The sequence below is a fragment of the Protopterus annectens genome, chromosome 2.part1 (assembly GCF_019279795.1).
Source record: "Protopterus annectens isolate FY-2018-M chromosome 2.part1, PAN1.0, whole genome shotgun sequence".
NCBI lineage: Eukaryota > Metazoa > Chordata > Ceratodontiformes > Protopteridae > Protopterus > Protopterus annectens.
This window is the reverse complement of record NC_056729.1, coordinates 906,025,594-906,043,767: the sequence shown is the minus strand read 5'-3', so window position 1 is coordinate 906,043,767 and position 18,174 is coordinate 906,025,594. Positions and strand designations below refer to the sequence as shown.

General features: G+C 40.0%; 1 protein-coding gene across 9 annotated transcripts in view; it reads right to left on the bottom strand.

Moving 5' to 3' along the window:
- TENM3 (teneurin transmembrane protein 3) overlaps positions 1-18,174 on the bottom strand; it is a 3,803,041-nt gene that overhangs the window by 1,663,316 nt on the left and 2,121,551 nt on the right. The window lies entirely within an intron of this gene.

Genomic DNA, 18,174 nt, shown 5'->3' with positions numbered 1-18,174 from the left:
TCACTCCAGAACAAGTACAAATACGACTCTATCATTGTCCATGTTGGTGTGAATGACCTGAGCTGTACCTCCCTGGACTACATGAAAAGAGACATGGAACAGCTCTCTGATCATGTAGCCCAGACCAGTATGACCCTGACCCTGAGTAGCATCCTGCCGTCACCAAGAATGATACCACGGTATAAAGAAAAAATTATCAATTTCAACAACTGGCTAAGCTTCTGTTGTCATTCAAAGGGGATCCACTGTCTGTCAGCCTGGGATGACATGCTCGACAAGCCATGCTGCTTTGCTAGAGATGGCTTGCACCTGTCACCCTTAGGCTTTCGAATGCTGGCCAAGGCTCTTGCCACCCCCATAGTGCCTTTTTTAGGCAAGGCTCAAAAGACAAACTCACTGCCGTAAATAGCACAAGTAACAAAAAACTGAGGGTAATGCTACTCAATGCCAGAAGCCTAAACCTTAAAATGCACACACTTGAGGCACTCCTCAGTATGGAGAAAATCGATATATGTGCAGTAAGAGAAACCTGGTTTAAGGGTCCAGAGAGCACCCCAGCACTACTAGGCTACATCTCATACCATACATTTTGGCTACAAAACCCGGACCGAAATACAAAAGGCGGGGGCGTATCCATATTCATGAAGGATACCTTCACCTCCAGGTTAGTGGCACAGCACGATGCTTCAGAGATCATCCACGTGCAACTAACAATGGGCAGAACTGCAATTCAAATTGTAGCTTGCTACAGATCACCCAGCATGTCCCAGGACCCCCATTCCACATTTCTGGAAACACTGGGAAACTTAAAGGTCCTAACAAACACCCTGATATTGGGTGATTTCAATTACCCAAACATTAACTGGGAGAACTGCTCAAGTACTAAATCCCTTGCCCAACATTTCCTAGAATTTATAAACTCAAACGCCCTGGATCAACTGGCCAACACCCACACCAGAGGTGACAACATATTGGATCTGGTCATCACCAACATGGGCGACCGGTGTTCCACACTGGAGATCAACTCCTCGCTGGTTAGATCTGACCATAAACTAATCACTCTGGATATCCACATTCCTCCCCCACCCTCAGTCAAAGAAACCACCATGAAAAACGTTTCAAAAGCAAACTTCACGTTACTTAAGACTGAGGTGGAAAGTTTCAAATCCCCGATGCTGAAGGATAACGCTGCCCAAGCTGCAAAATCCTTTATTAATGCACTCTACTGGCACCTACAAGAATGCATGGATTGTGCTATCCCAAGCAAAACCAAGATTCACTCCTCCAAGAAAAGGAAACCAGTCTGGTGGACCCTTGCCATAAACAAGCTGTACAAGAGAAGGAGGAAACTAGTACAGAAAAGAGTAAAATCCCAAGAAGGGAAGACATCCCTGATCAGTATGAGCAAGAAACTACGATCCCTCATAAAATCATCCAAGGCTAGCCTCGAAAGAAAAATTGCCAAGAACTCCAAAGATAATCACAAGGCATTCTTTAGCTATGTCGAGAATCTAAGTGGCAATTCTCAGATCTGCTTGGAATTAGTGCAGAATGGCACAAAATACACTGAATCAACCGATATTGCCAACATCCTGGCAGACAGGTTCAGTGCAACCTTCACCCCCTCTCACCCCCAAAAGGGCCCATAACCATACCAGAAGACTGTAGTGCCCCTGATATCACAGACACTCAGGTTAAAACAGCCCTCTCCAAAGCCAAAAACACAGCATCAATGGGACCAGACTGTGTCCCAGGCTACTTCCTACACAAGCTTAAAGATGAAGTAACTCCTCACCTAAACACACTGTTCAAACTCAGACTCTCCACAGGCTACATGCCCATAGTGTGGTGCACAGCAACAGTTATTCCGCTGCACAAAGATGGAGCCACAACAGACCCCGGGAACTTTCGCCCTATAAGCCTGACTAGCTTGGTCTGCAAGGCTATGGAGCTCATCATCATGGATCTTATTAACAGAGACATTGAGAACCTCCAAACACTGGACCCTATCCAGTTCGGCTTTGTTAAGGGCAGATCATGCCTCTTAAACCTGGTGGACTTCTTTGAGACAGTTACCAAGGATATAGACGAGGGAAAGGTGGTCCACTCAGCCTACCTAGACCTTGCAAAGGCTTTCGACACCATTCCCCATTCTGGTATTATAGACAAGCTCAGAACATAAACCCCTACATCATGAGATGGGTTGCCAACTGGCTCATAGACAGAACCCACATGGTAAGAGTTGCGGGAGCTAGGTATGACTCTAAACCGGTTACAAATGACGTTCCCCAGGGCTCAGTCCTAGGACTCCTCCTGTTCGGCATATACTTCTCAGAGGTACAGGCAAGCACAGGAGGAATATGGCTGACCAAGTTCGCAGATGACTGCAAACTAGGGGCTATAATTGACTCCCCGGCTGACACAGACATCCTCCAAAAGGGTATCTCTGAGACAGATGCCTGGTGTCAAAACCATGGCCTCAAGATAAATGCCAAAAAGTGCATAGTCATCCCCTTTGGAAAAAACAAAGTACCCACAAACTACCACATAGGTGGTAGCCCCCTAAATACAGAAGATGTAATAAGGGATCTGGGGACCCAAGTAGATAGTAATCTCTCCTTTGATAATCACATTGCCAAAGTGGTTAGAAAATCCTTCTATGTGGCCCACCTAATCACAAAAGGGTTTGCATCCAGATCAAAAGAGGTCATTGTGCCCCCTCTACTTATCACTCATCAGACCCATCATAGAGTACAATGCCCTATTTGGGATGTACCTTACAAGACACCTGTAACAGCTGGAAAGGCCACAGAAGTACTTCACCAAGAGGGCCACTGGCCTCAAACAGATGCCCTATGTAACTCGAAAGAGGAAACTCCAGCTGTACTCAGTTGTATACCACCTACTCAGAGGTGATCTCTGCCTGACATGCAAGACCATGTCCAACCCAGAATTGATGGACATGCTCCAACTAAAGAAAACCATATCCTCTCGAGCCACACGCTCTAGGGATCTAAACCTCACCACAACAATAAATAGGACGTGCTGTAGGGACAGATTCCTGTCCCAGAGACTTCCCATGCTCTGGAACAAGATTCCAGTCTACATTAGGCAGAGCTCCTTACTAATACTCTTCAAGAGAAACCTTGATGAGTGGATGGGAAACAGAAAATTTACCCCAGGGATTACTTTAGTGGCTCTGCTGGACACAGGCACAGGGAACTAATTGAAGGGGGCGGTGAAAGCCAACACATTCTGGCTAGGCTTATAAATGCCTTTGGGCCGACAGCCTAGTATCTGTCTATGAACCTATGAACATGCTGGAGGGACAGGTTCATAACCCAGAGACTCCCCATGCTATGGAACAGATTTCCGAGACATGTCAAACAGAGCACCTCACTGGCCCTCTTCAAGAGAAATCTTGATGAGTGGATAGGAAATAGAAAATTCACCCCGGGGATAACTCCAGTGGCTCTACTCGACAGAGGCACTAGGAACTATGGTCGGGTGGCCCGATGCCAGGGTAATCCTATGGGTTTAGGTTTGTAAAGGGTCCATGGCCATTAGCCTAGTACATACCTATGAACAGGAGAGGAGAGGAGAGGAGATCTGTGTTGCAGCAGTATTTTTAAAGGGTTTTAAATAAAATCATAATTCTGCCTTTCCACTGGTTTGTCATGTTATGGATTTGGAAGGCTGATCCTTGTTAATAGTTCTAACTTTGCTGATGTGCCCACAATGAATTTGCCTTAACATTTCATATCCTTATGCTGTCACATCAAAATGTAGTACAACACAACTATGATAGAATTATATGCAACTTTTAAGTTCTGTTACTGTACAGTCAGAATGTTGCAATTCTGGGGTTTATAAACTCTTCACTGAATGAAAAACTGCTTCCTATTGTACACTGTGCTTACAGAAATTACTTCCTGTTGCACACTGCTTAAGCATTATAAAGTCTCAAGTCAATTGCATCACCCATGCCTTTTTTACTCAGGCATTAACAGCTGCCTCAGAGAGTTGTCTGTAGATCTGCTGTTTAACAGGCCGTTCAAAGGTATTCAATGACCGCAGACAGAACTCTGTCTTTCTCCTCTCTCCAACATTACAGAGCACGCAGGTGCTTTCTTTTCATGTCAGCCACATATCAAATGTGAACTAACTTGTTTAACAACTCTATTAGTTCCCACAGGAAAGCTTACAAATCAGGAAAGAAGAACTTGTGTCCTCGGGCTTCTATAAAAAAAAATCTTCATTATTCTTCAATTTCCATCAAACTTATCCAGCAATATTTCTGAATTATTTTAATAAGCAGGGCAGGCCTATAGCTGATTATTGCTTCAGACATCTATTTTAATGTTACAAATTGATCTGGTTCATCTAATTTTAATTATATTCTTTCATTTTGCTTATCAGTGATGTAGATGCAAGCTTTTAGTGGTCTATCATGCTGTTTTGTAGCTTAAAAATCACTGTATACCATTTTGTTTTCTCTCACATTGTGAGGAAACTAGAATCTGTCTTTCAATGAAATGAATGTTGTGAGTCAAGAGTCATTCATTTATCTACATCTATATCTATCTATCATCAATCTATCTGTGTGTGTGTGTGTGTGTGTGTGTGTGTGTGTGTGTGTGTGTGTGTGTGTGTGTATGTGTGTAGATATGATTTTGGGTCTGCGTGTATGTATCTATTCTTTGTTTGAGTTCCATATATTCAGAACCAAAATGAAGCGGTCAAGGCACACAACCACTGCAGTCCACAAGCAAGAAACCCAACGGCTACTAGAGTTTGTGTTCCTGCACGTGGAGCGAATATACGCTGTCTCAAATTGATGAATGCCACTCTGCCTCTACTGCATGTTTTATATTTAATGTTCAAATCAAAGTATATATATTCTGCTCCTATATAAAAGATTACTGCTTTATACTGCATTATTCTTACAATGTTTATGGTTGACTCATCATTGACTGTAAGGGACTCCTGCTTTTTCTAACTCATGTATTCTACCCCTATGCTTATACATTTGGGTCATCTGCTTTCAAGTGCACATTTTGACTTTCTGAATAAGATAACTTGGGAATTGTAATAGGCTAAAGCTAACTGGTTAGCGTTTCCCACTCCTGATATGTATAATCTGTTTTGAAACGCCGGCATATAATCCTTGTTGAGTAAATGCCTTACTGAAACCTCTAATTCTCTTATATAAAGAGTGAGGCTGACTACCTGACCTACAAGTTACTTGAAGATTAATCTCACAAAACCTTGTCGAGCAAATACCACACTGAACCCTCTATCTCCCTTTATGAAGAGTGAGGCTGACTACCTGCCCACAAGTTACTAAAAGACTACTCCGCATTACAAGCATAGAACAATTACCTTGCTTAATTTGCTATAGCAGGTTTGAATTCTACCCCTATCCCCTCACCTTTTACTAAGAATATTTGCTGAATATTTGGAACAGCTAAACTCCTGAACTACTAGTGATGCTGCACTGATGCTTTCTTGTCAATAATTACAACAAACCAACAGCGTCCTGGTGATTTTATTCCTGGATCATTGCTGTTGAAATGTGTACTCCTTGCAGTTGTAAAGGTCTCATTCTGACTTGAGTTGTTTAATAGTAATAAGTGCATTACCTGAAATATTTTGAATTCAAATAAGCCATGTTAATTCTGCACCTAGGGTTATCCTACCCTTACTTATGCTAACTTGCCTGCACTTTTAAACTACATTCCTTGCTTCTTACCTCAGTTACTGCTAATTTGCAAACTGCACTTCTCTACTTCAAGTGGGGTTGCTGTGATTTTATGACATTAATTTGAGGTTACTATATCTACTTACTGTCTACTCTACTAGAAATGACTTCTTTTTTTTCTTTAAATTATCTATTGATACTGTCTATGTAGAATGGTGAATTACTCCCTAAAGTATTGAATATAAATGCCTAGTATTCATATTTAGTATGCCTAATTTTCTGTTTACTTTACTTCCCATTTCTCTCTACTTTTCCTTTTTTATTTTCCCTTTTCTCCTAGCTGTCCAACCTGACCATATTGCTCTCCAGTGGGTAACTGCCCTGTTGCTACTGACCAGCATCCTTCTCCCACCTTATCAGCCTGTATCCATTATCTACATTGAGGAATTTGAACCTGAACCTTCCTATGCAATAGTCCCTCTAAGAAGAAATATAAAACAGAAGAAAGTATGTGTTCCTAATACAATTGACAGTTCCAAATCTAGACCTGTTTAGATACTATAATTTTAATTTTTCACTTTTATGTATACTCCCTAGCTAGGTCGACCAGCAGCATAAGCCCTTCCTTAACTTATTGCTTGCCCTCTCCTCTGTTCTTAACATTACTCCTATTCCACATTGTACTTCCCAAGCCCTGCTGTCCTCCATAAGAAGCTACTCTTTAATATCTAACACTGCCAACTAGGTGGCACCTATCTCCCTGTCTCACTCTATTGACTCAAAACAGTTCCCTTAGACTTACAGTTTCTATATACTTACTTGAACTGCAGCCCCTACTTCTCTTTCTTTCCATCTACCTGTTCACTAATTCTCCTAATTTTCTTTTTTTTCCCTGTCCACTGTCCCTACTTCTTAGGCCCTTACCTTCACCTATCCACAAACTTACCTTTCCTAGTCAGCCCTCCATTGATAGTTTTTCTTTGGGCTCTATCCTTCAGTGGCTCTACCTGTTCCATTCGCCCTACGGGCTCACTCCGCTCCCCTACCCTACCCCCAAATTCCACCCACCCCCCACTGCAACTAACTTTATAGACACCTGAATCTCCTCCCCATTTCTCCCCAACCTATCCTGATTCCTTGCCCCTCCCTGCAACATATTAATTACTTACCCCTCCCCCTCCCATCTGCAATTTAATTAATTACCCCGCCCCCTTTATCCCTCACCTAACTACACTCTCACATATACTCCTCTTCCATACTGCCTCATATTCTACCTTCTCCTCTCTGCCTCCTCTCACAAAATCTTTTCTATTTTTATTCAACCATGTCCTGTTCAACTCAAATCACCTCCATTACATGTATTCTCTTCCTAAAAGCTCTCTTTATTTCAACCTCTTACTCCTCTTCCAAAATATCCATCTCTTTCTCCTCCCCCACCTCCTCCACTCTCTCCCTTCCCCACCCTCTTTCTTTCCACTTTTATTTAATATCCCCCTCTCTACTTCAACCTAATCCATTTCATTACTTCAAAGTAAAACTCCAAACAATTACTTTAAAACCTCTCTCTGTCAAATCAAAACTGTATCTCCATCCTACCACAAGTTACAATCCAAAGGTTGTTCTCATCTCTCCCTTTTCATGGCTTGCTCTATCAGGGGACATCCACCCTAACCCTGGGCCCACATCCAGTAACACTCTTTCTTCTACATCCTCCTCTACTAGAAACAACCATAAATACCTTAAGTTCATTACCATTAATACCCAGAGTAGAAATAACAAAATAACAAACTTCCATGCATGGCTAAATCACACTGTACCTGACATAGTAGCAGTTACAGAAACATGCCTAAAACCACACATTACTAACTCTGAAATTATCCCTCCAGGCTTCCAAGCTCTTCAATTCGACTGCCAAAACAAAAAAGGAGGTGGTGTAGCATTAATCTACAACTGCCTGTTAAATCTCTGCCCTTACCAAAATCCCATCCCTCACTTTAATAATTCTGAACTAATCATAGGGATCCTCAAAATGAACAACTTTAAAAGTATCTGTATTATAGCTATCTATATTCCCCCTGGAGACAACACTTCCACCCTAGAGAATATTCTCCTATGGGCTTCAAACAATATCAAATTAGAGACTTACATACTGGGAGATGTCAACATTGACTGGAATAAAATTGACAACAATTTTTCTACTCTTTCTATCAATCTTTACAATTTTACTCAACTCATAAAGGACATTACCAGACCTAACAAAAATCATCCCCCAGGGTCCATCCTGGACTGGATCTTAGTCAGCCATCCAAACAAGATCTCTGACTGTGGTATACTTCCTCACTCTATAAGTGATCATCTTCCAGCCTTTACTCACAGAGCTACCCAACACCTCTCTCACCAGCACCAATATGTCCACACTTGTAACCTCTCCAATTTCAACCCCTCTATATTCTCTGAAACCATTAAACTAACAAATTGGGATATCTTAAAAACTATTCCTCTAGATGAAGCCTTAGATGTCTTCAATAATACCTTCCTGAAAATCCTAAACTCCCAAGCCCCACCTAGAACAAAACAAATAAAAAATAACTCTGCCCCTTGGCTAACTAAGGACACAAAAACTCTCATGCTACAAAAGGACAAAACTTGGAAACTCTTTAACAAAACCAAACACCCTGCTACACTACTCCAATTCAAGCAAATCCGCAACCTAACCAAAAAACTTGTTACTAAAGATAAAAAATCTTACTATACCAAACTACAGTCTACCCTCTCAAACAATCCCGAAAACTTCTGGAATTCCATCAATTCCCTTTTATACCCTGGTTCTAAATCCAATCCCTGTCCCGACAGCAATAAGTCTGACACTGAAATTGCAACCCTTTTTAACTCCTTTACCAACTCTATAGCTGAACTTACTAAAACCTTCACCAAATCCATCCCCTCCGTTACCCCTAAACCCACTTCCTCCTCCACTTCCCACTCCAGCTCCCCCAAACCCCCTCCCTCTTTTCACCTAAAACCAGTGTCAACCACCTGTATCAAAAAACACCTCACTAAACTCAAACCATGCTCCAGTGCCCCAGAGAAGATCCCTCCACTCTTTCTTAAGCTTGCTGCTGATGGTATCGCCATACCTATTAGCATTTTCATCAACAGATCCATCCAGGAATCTTATGTTCCCAAACTATGGAGAGCTGCATATATCCTGCCCCTTCACAAAGGAGGCAAAAATAATAGCATTACTAACTTCCGCCCAATAGCCATTCTTTCCCCAATTTCAAAAATCCTTGAAAAATGTATCCACCTGCAACTCATGCCCCATCTCCTCAATAACTAACTCCTCACCCCTACTCAACATGAATTCCATCCTGGCCACAGTACCATTACTGCTCTCCTCTCTTTCTTAGACATGGTTAACCATGCCCGTGACTCTGGAAATCTTGTCTCCACTGTCCTTCTCGACCTCTCTAAAGCATTTGACACTGCATCCCACTCACTCCTTCTTAACCATCTTTCAAACCTCAATCTCTCCCTAGATTCCCTTTCTTGGTTCAAAAGCTATCTCTCAGATAGATCCCAAGCTATGAAATGGCAAACAGGTACCTCTACCTACCTTCCTACCCCTACCGGAGTTCCTCAGGGATCTATTCTTAGGCCTATGCTCTTCAATATATTTATCAATGACTTTCACTCTGCAATTCCTCCCTCTCAAATAGTGCAATATGCAGACGACTCTACTCTAGTCTGCTCAGCCCCTACTCTTCCCGAACTCCAGGCCAAAACACAATTAGCCTTCACAACCACTGAGAATTGGATGCTTCAAAACCATCTCTCCCTAAATGCCAACAAATCCCATATCATTATTTTCTCCCCCTCTAAAGCTCTCCCACTCAATAAACTCTCTTTCAAGATCACCAGCCTCTCTCACTCCTCAAGAGAAGTTGTTTCTAGTGCCAAACTTCTGGGTGTTACCTTTGATGAACAACTGAAATTTAATAATCATATTCAACTAAACATAAAAAAAAACACATCAGAAGCTTGGCATGCTTTATAGAAATGCCCCCTTTCTTTCTTTAGCCACTAGACAAACCCTCGCCTCCACCTTCCTTCTACCTTCTCTATTGTATGGTGCTCCACTTCTAACCAACCTCTCATCTTCTATCTCCTCAAAACTTGAAAGTTGCTACAACAAAATTGCTAAATTTGCTACTAACTCAAAGCATTCATCTCACCATTGCATCTCCCTTCATTCTCTTCAATGGCTTGAACTTACTAATCATCTTGACAACCTCCAACTTACTACAGCACACAAACTCATTTTTAAACCCTCTGCTTGCCCTGCACTTTCTAACATCTTGCCTTTCTATTCTCCTCTCAGACCTCTAACATCAGCCCACCAAAATCTTCTCACAGTGCAAAAACTTAAACGTCCCCCTGTCTACCTTCTATTTTCTTATACTATAGCAAGGAAATGGAACCTGCTCCCTCCCCTGCTAAGATCCACTACAAATCCAGAAAAATTTAAATCTCTACTCCATAATCACCTCTCACTAAACTGGAAATGTAATTGTATACTTCCTACCTAAATCCTTTCACTTCCCCTTGTAATTACCTCCCTCCTGCCCCTCTTTCTTCTAACTCTCTTTATCCCCCACCTTCTACTTTCTTCATCTTCACCCCACTGTAAACTTTATGTAAATTCTCTTATATCTTCACTTCCCTCTGACTACATGCCTCTTCTTGCAACTGTAACTTTCACTATTTACATAAAATGTATCATTCATCTGAAACTTAAAATGAAACTATATATTTTGCTTTCTATGCTATTAATACAATCTGTATGAAAAATTGTATTTTTCCTATTTGTAAATTGTTTAAGGGTGCAATTTCATTGTAATATGTAGCTTAAAGTGTGTAATATGTTTATGATCGGAGCTTTTCTCCCCGGGCCTCCACTGAAAATGGGCCCTCGAGTCCAGTGGACTTCCCCGGTTATCAAACTGGAAATAAATAAATAAATAAATATCTCCTTTATTCCACAATAATTAAGCACTTTTGTCCTGTGTTAATTCAGGACTTCTTCAGAATAAAAAATGTAATCGTTACAATACATTTAAATACCCTCCCTTGAATAAAAGCCGCCAAACATTTCAAAGAATTTAAAGAGACATCCGCTTTAAAAAAATAACATTCTAACCATATTATTCAAATATCAAGACAAAATTCATATTTAAGTTATTTTTGAATTGATTATATATGTTACTCATAGTAAGCACAGCAAATGTCACACAGCAAGATTAAATAATGAAATAAAACAATAAAGGATACTAAATTCCAGTAATCTAAACAAAGCTTAAACCTATGAACCTAAACCAACCATACACATCTTGGTTTTCACTAAACAAGAAAAGTGTTCCAAGATTAATACATAAAACATTTTTTGTTATTTTGTATGGATAAACTGTTCAATAATGATACCTACAAAATAAGACCTAAAAAACTATGTAAATGGTATTACAAAAATATGTATGTATATATGTATACATATACACGTACACAGACACGCACACATGCACACACACACACACACACACACACACATATATATATATATATATATATATATATATATATATATTATTGTACACATATATAGGTGTGTTACCCCCTACAAATTAAAAGCTCTACATTTCAAAATTGGTTTAATAGAAACAGAATCCTTTAAACCTGGACTAGTGAAGGCTTTCAGCTTGAACTGCCAATAAATCTCCATGTAACATAGCCAGTTTTCCCAATCACCCCCGGATCAATTTTAACCTGCTACAATATACCAAATAAAAATTCAGTATGTGCGGGGTGTATTAGAGAATGCTTAATGAAGGCATCGTTGGGGTTCTTAGTTCTAATACTATAGGTATGCACGTATATTCGTTTATTCAAAAATCTCTCAGTTTTTCCGACATAATAGCATGGACAAGCTTTATACATAGCCAGGTAAATGATCCCCTTACTCATACAATTGCCTTTTGTAAAATAAGTCTTACTATGAATTCTGTTATCCAAATTAATACATCCCTTCTCATATATAAACATAAGGGCATCTACCACATTTTTTAGTTCTTACCCCATTTCTTGTTCTTTTTACTCCAACACCTCTCTCGAATATTTGTTTAAAATTCCTTCCTGTTTTAAAAACAAACTTAGGGCACGTTCCTAATTTTCCATTCATTGCAGAATTAAATCTAACCATTTTCCAGTTATTAGTTCCTAATTCCTTCACTAAATTAGCAGCATAGTTATATTCTACTACTAAAGCTCTCTTATATTCCTGGTTGGAATGCATTCGCTTGGTAGCTGTTACAATAAACTTATTTCCTAAAAGCAGCACAGACTTTGACCCCCCAACCTGTAGTCACCTCTTGTGCAACTTCAGCTACCAAATTTTCTGTATAACCCCTTTCAAAGAATAGCCTAGAATCCCTGCACCAACAGATCCGTCCACACAAAAATGGAAACATTTCCCTGTTTGTTCGACATTTTGTTTTTTTGGTGTTAGTGGGTTGATTATATAGTGTTCGCAATTTAGTGCATTTGCTTATATAATACAGACCCACCCTCCATACTGTTCAGTTCCCAATAACAGCTGCATGCATCCATGATGCTTCTAGCAAATGCTTAGATCTGTAATTTGCTTCTCTTCAAAGGAAGAAGGCACTCTGCTAGACAGCCTGTCTTTATGGAGTCAAATCCAGGTAATAGCATTCCTTAAAGTGTCAAGATTTATAATGAACATGATATGGGCTTCTCTAACCCCTGTAACACCAATCCAGCTATGATGTGCTCGTAAAGCTTATCACACTTTTATTTCCATGCTGAACTATATGCTGTGTTTTATTTAACTGTCAACATAAAGTTTATTTTTTGTGGAAGCAATCTTTGTAAGATTTTTTTCTGTTCCCAGACTGACAAATGAGTATATTATGAATGTAGTCTTGCAGGCATGCCAGTTTTCACTATAATTTTGATAATTTGTATGTTGCATGGTTTCCAGTTTTGTTAAAAACATGTGACAGTATGTTTAATGAATCAGTGCTCTCTGCAGGCATATTTGTGGACTACTACAAAAGGAGACTAGAAGCATTGTTTAGTCTTACAAAACTGCCACAGATTTAAAGAGGCATTTCCAAACAATTCTGCTGTCATGCACTGATCCTCAGAATGTATGCCAAATGCACATCTGGTATGATTTGTTAAGACATGCTGTGCAGTCGGCAGCTTTCACCTGACAGGTCTTGTAAAGAAACTTTGGAATTTTATTCTGTGCATGTCATGTGAGACTGTGAGCATTTTAGAGACATTAAAGCAGTGGAAAATTTAGGCAGTGTAAATCTTTTAACTCAAGACATGAGTTATCAGAAAGAAACTAGTCATACCTACTTGCATTTCAGCATGCAAGAAGTGGAAAAATATCATGCAAAATGTAACATGGGACAACATTCTTGGAAGCAGACAATTCCTGTGATGACAAACTGTGGGCAAAATGCACACTTACCTTAAAGTATACATAACGGGGCAATGATGCTGTGCTATGGCCTTTCCCTACTGTACAGCTAAGGTTGTATTGATTATATTATGGCACGACTGCAGGGGAAGTTGAACCCTTCATGTACAGAGGGCATGGTTTACCTTGCACAAAAATATCACTGATTAAATACCACTTCAAGCAGATTGCTTTTCTTCAAAATAGTACTCAAAAACAAGCTTTTATATGTTCTAGACACCAAAATACTGGAATAACACAATTGCTTAAGAAGTAAATCCAATGTTTGCAACAATTAAATGGGTACTTTATATCACTTAAAATGCAACCTACATCTGGTATCATTTCCATAATAATAATGTGCTTTTTCCCTGACATCTGAAATATCCTTTGAAGTTGATTTTTTGGATGGTAGTGGATTAAAGAAGACAGATGTAAGGGTTAGCATGCATTGGGAAAAAACACATCTCTTAGTACTCAGTGGTTTTTGCTACTAATCTATTTGAAGCTTGCCTCCAGGTATTTAGTTTCTCATTGGGAATGTAAGGGAGAACATTGCTGAAGATGCTGGTGATATCCCATGATATCCGTCCACCTATGTCTCTTTTGCATCTCATTCTTCTGATGGCTAGCCTGAAGACTGACAGTGGAAACCTTGCTTTGATGGTCTGCTGAAAGAGGAGGGCTCCTCCATTGCTCCACTGCACTTGAAAATCTTGCTTTTAGTGAATTTGGGTACATCCCCCCCGTAACAAAACTTCTGGACACCACCACAGCAAATGCGATACTTTGTAGCAAGACTTCCACACACCACTACTGCAAATATGATACTTTTAAATTATTTATTTCACCAAAGGTATACAACAGAAGCTTCTTGTAAGCGCTTTCGGGTTAAACCAAACCCTTCATCAGACAAATAGTTGTTTCTCATAATACAAGCATTTAAATACCAGAAATTGGCGCCAAAAATCCGCCTTAAAGAAATATTAACCATTAACAAATGTCAATATTAAAAGCGCTTGCCTACATCATCTCTTTCTTAAGATAATAAACGCATATGTATATTATATTAAAAGCAATAATTAATCAACTAAATATATACTAAAAGTTATTAAATAGAGCATTCATATGACATAGAAAAAGCATTAGTTATTAATTAATGCACATTTATAATTCATATATCTACATATTTAATAATAATCCATTGTAACCTGTGTTGAACACCCATATAAATATATAAATGTATTAAAATAATATACTGGATGAATTATTATTATAAATATGTTAATATATGTACGCAAATAAAAACACGTTATGACACTTTAAAATATATAAATATAAATATAGAAAATATATATATATATATATATATATATATATATATATATATAAATATATACATATATAAAAAATAAATATACATATATAAAAAATACAATATCATGATTTGTGTTTTAATGGTCTACTGATCAGAAATGGTTTTATTGTTGTCCTATCATTCAGACCTTTCCCTTTATGTGATTGCATGCGAATAATCCATCTATTCTCTTCTTGCTCTGTGAAGTTTTTAATATTACCTAATCTACTATTTTTTAAAATCAATTCTATGACCATAAATATCTTTTTGTTTCACAGCAGTTGCAGACACTTTCATTGTCAGTCCATCAGTCAGTAGCAGTTTCTACTGTATATGAAAACTAGGGATTCAAGAAATGGCATGTCATAAAGAGATGCTTTGGGAAGAGGAACAGGAGATCTATTATTCTCCTTCCTATGTGGAAGGGAAGAGGGTTTGAGAGAGTGATGTCTTCAGCCAGTATTGTCATAAGTGGTAGCACAGACCAAAACCTTGAATTTACAGCAAGATGCAATGGACAATATAATATTCCAGCTTCTGCTAAAGATTATGGACAGGCACGAATGGCATGTATTTGTGCAAATCACCATTGTCATATGGAACAGTGGCTGAAGACACAAAAACTGGTGAAATGTGTCATTCTAGTGCACTTTGGCAGAGTTATACATTTGATGTCCCACTGGATAACACAACACATGAGGTTTCATGGTGTAAACAAGCCTAATATATGGTGAAATTGTGTTTCTTTTTTAAAATTATTTATCAAAGGTAATTTTAGGCTATTTATGAATTTTGCTAATTTTAAAACACAGTAATAGTCATATAAAGTGATATAAGGAGATGATATTTGCCACAGAAAATTCTGGAAAGAAACAGCTACATTTTCTGAGATAATGTATTCACCATTTGTACCCAAGTGACAGAATTAGGCAATAAGAAACATTGGAAAAGGTTTACGGCAATATTGCTATCAAGTTAGAATGTTTATCATGTATCCTTCTGAAGTATATCAAAGCCAGTCAGTCATCTATCATTAATACTTTATTGTAGATGCCAGAACTATGCTGGCTGTAGTCAAGAACAGAGAATACTCTTCTACAAAGCATATGAGAAATGATGAATGTATGGGTAAAGTGAAAGAGTTGTTATTGTAAAAGATGGAAAGTTTTTTTTGTACCTGCCAATCAAGAATGTTCTGAAAATGTATATAATCAGCTTGAAGTACGTCATTTGCAAGGCTTTATTAACAAGGCCCGGATTTTTACTGCAAGTATAACCAGACAGTTTTTGGAGCAATGAAAAGTAGTCCTGGTTTCCCTCCCTCCAGCCCCCTTCTCTCTCTCTCCTCTCTGTGTATACTACTCACCCCGTGCAGGGGTATTGGTATTTACTTTTTACTGATGGAGATTTTTCCACCGTAGCTTAGCTCCCTATTGGAGGGCTCCTGACATTTGGGGCAAGAAAAGCTGATGTAATGGCGTCGGCTGCGTCGGCTGCTTGTTTTTATACCCCTGCCGACCTGATGTCAACCGATGCAGAAATACTAAGTCTCTGGTATTAGGGCTGACTGAGGGCTACCTGCAGGCAGATAACCCAAGTGTGATGACTGCAACAGTGAATACACTCGAACATCTACATTTATGGTAAGTGTACACAACTGTACTATATTCTTCGTGTTTCACTTTTGCAGTCATCACACTTGGGTTGATTCTGTGCATGTCCAAGGAGTGCAGGATTCTTTCCCCTTTATTTTGATGATTAGGGAAGAAGGTTGGCAAATGGATGGATTGGTTGAGAGCCACGCTGGACACCACTTTAGGCATAAAGGAAAGATTAGTCCTGAGGGAGACCCTGTCAGCCTGACAAATAATGAAGGGTTCCATGGCCATAAGTGCATGTAGCTCAGAGACTCTTCCTGTTGAAATGATGGCCAGGAGCAATGCTATTTTCCAAGAGAGGAATTTTAAGTCTGCTGATGCTGCAGGCTCAAAAGGGGACGGTGTGAGCTTTTCCAGTACAAAGTTTAGGTCCTAATCAGGGGTGGGTGCTCTCCTTGTTGGCCTTAAGTTGTTTTGCCCCTCTCAGGAACTGTTTGATGAGATGGTAAGAGAATACGGGTGGCTCAGAGTTGTAATGGGCCAAGATGGCAGAGGCATGGATCTTAATGGAGGAAAAGGATAGGCCTCTGTGGAGTAGATCTGCTAAGTAATCCAGGATTAGAGATAGGAAGGGCAGAGCTGTGTCCTCTCCTTTAGAATGAATCCAGGAGCAATACCTTTTCCACTTATCAGCACAGGATTTTCTTGTACTGGGTCTTCTGGCTTCAAGAATGACATCCAGCACCTGCTTGCTTAGGCTGGTCACTGGGAGAGAATTCAAGGAATAAGCCAGGCTGCAAGATTTAGGGTTTGCAGTTGTGGATGCAAGGTATGTCCCCCCTGCTGTGCGAGCAGGGTTGGGCTCTGGGGTAGGTGTCAGGGTGGCACCGGTAACAGGCTCCGCAGGAGTGGGTACCAGTGCTGGTGTGGCCAGTCCGGGGCAATCAGAATTGTCCTTGGTCTGTCCTGTCTTATCTTGAGCAATATTCTTGAGAGAAGGGGCAGAGGTGCAAGTGCATAGATTGAGAGGTTTACCCACTGGAAGCATAGGGCATCCACTTTGCAGGCCCTGCTGTGAGGTGTCTTGGTGCAGAATTTGCTGCACTGGTGATTGCAGGGGGAGGCAAGGAGATCCACCTCTGGGGTCCCCCATTTCTGAATCAGAAGGCTGAAGGTGCTGGGCTCTAATTGCCACTCATGTGGGTCTAGGACATTTCTGCTTAAGTCGTCTGCCAGTGAATTTTGTTTGTCTGGCAGGAATTGAGCTTGCAGATGGACCTGCATGTCCTAGGCTGTGTTCCACAGGGCCATGGCTAGACTGCAGAGTGGGTAAGAGTGGGTTCCCCCCCAGCTTGTTGATGTACCACACAACTGTGGTGTTGTCTGTTTTTATCAGCAGGGGTCCTGAGAGTAGGGATCTGAAAGCTGTTAGAGCGTGCTGCACAGCTAGCATCTCTTTTTGGTTGATGTGCAGATGAATTTGACTTCGGCTCCAGTGGCCCTGAGTGCACTTGTCATCCAGGTGTGCCCCCCAGGCATTGTCTGATGCGTCTGTGGTAAGGAAGCCTAGTTTGAAGGTGCAAGATTTTACATTACATTTTACAGATTTAAAGACTGTGTTCTAGTGAAGAATGCATTCAATAAAAAAGTCTGCAACCTAAGCTTCACTTGTTATCAAAGGAAAGTGAGTTAGAGAGAAGAAGAGATGAAAGCATGCATTTCAAGTTATTCTGAAATGGCTGGACCCCTTTTGTTAGATGTTGTGCAGATAACCTCATTTCAAGAGTATTGAGGCTAAACTCTCCAGCACACACACACACACACACACACACACACACACACACACACACACACACACACACACACACACACACACACACACACACACATGCACAAGCACAGACACAAAAACATGCAGACACACACACACAATACACATTTACACACACATGCATGCATAGACTGCTAGGGTTAG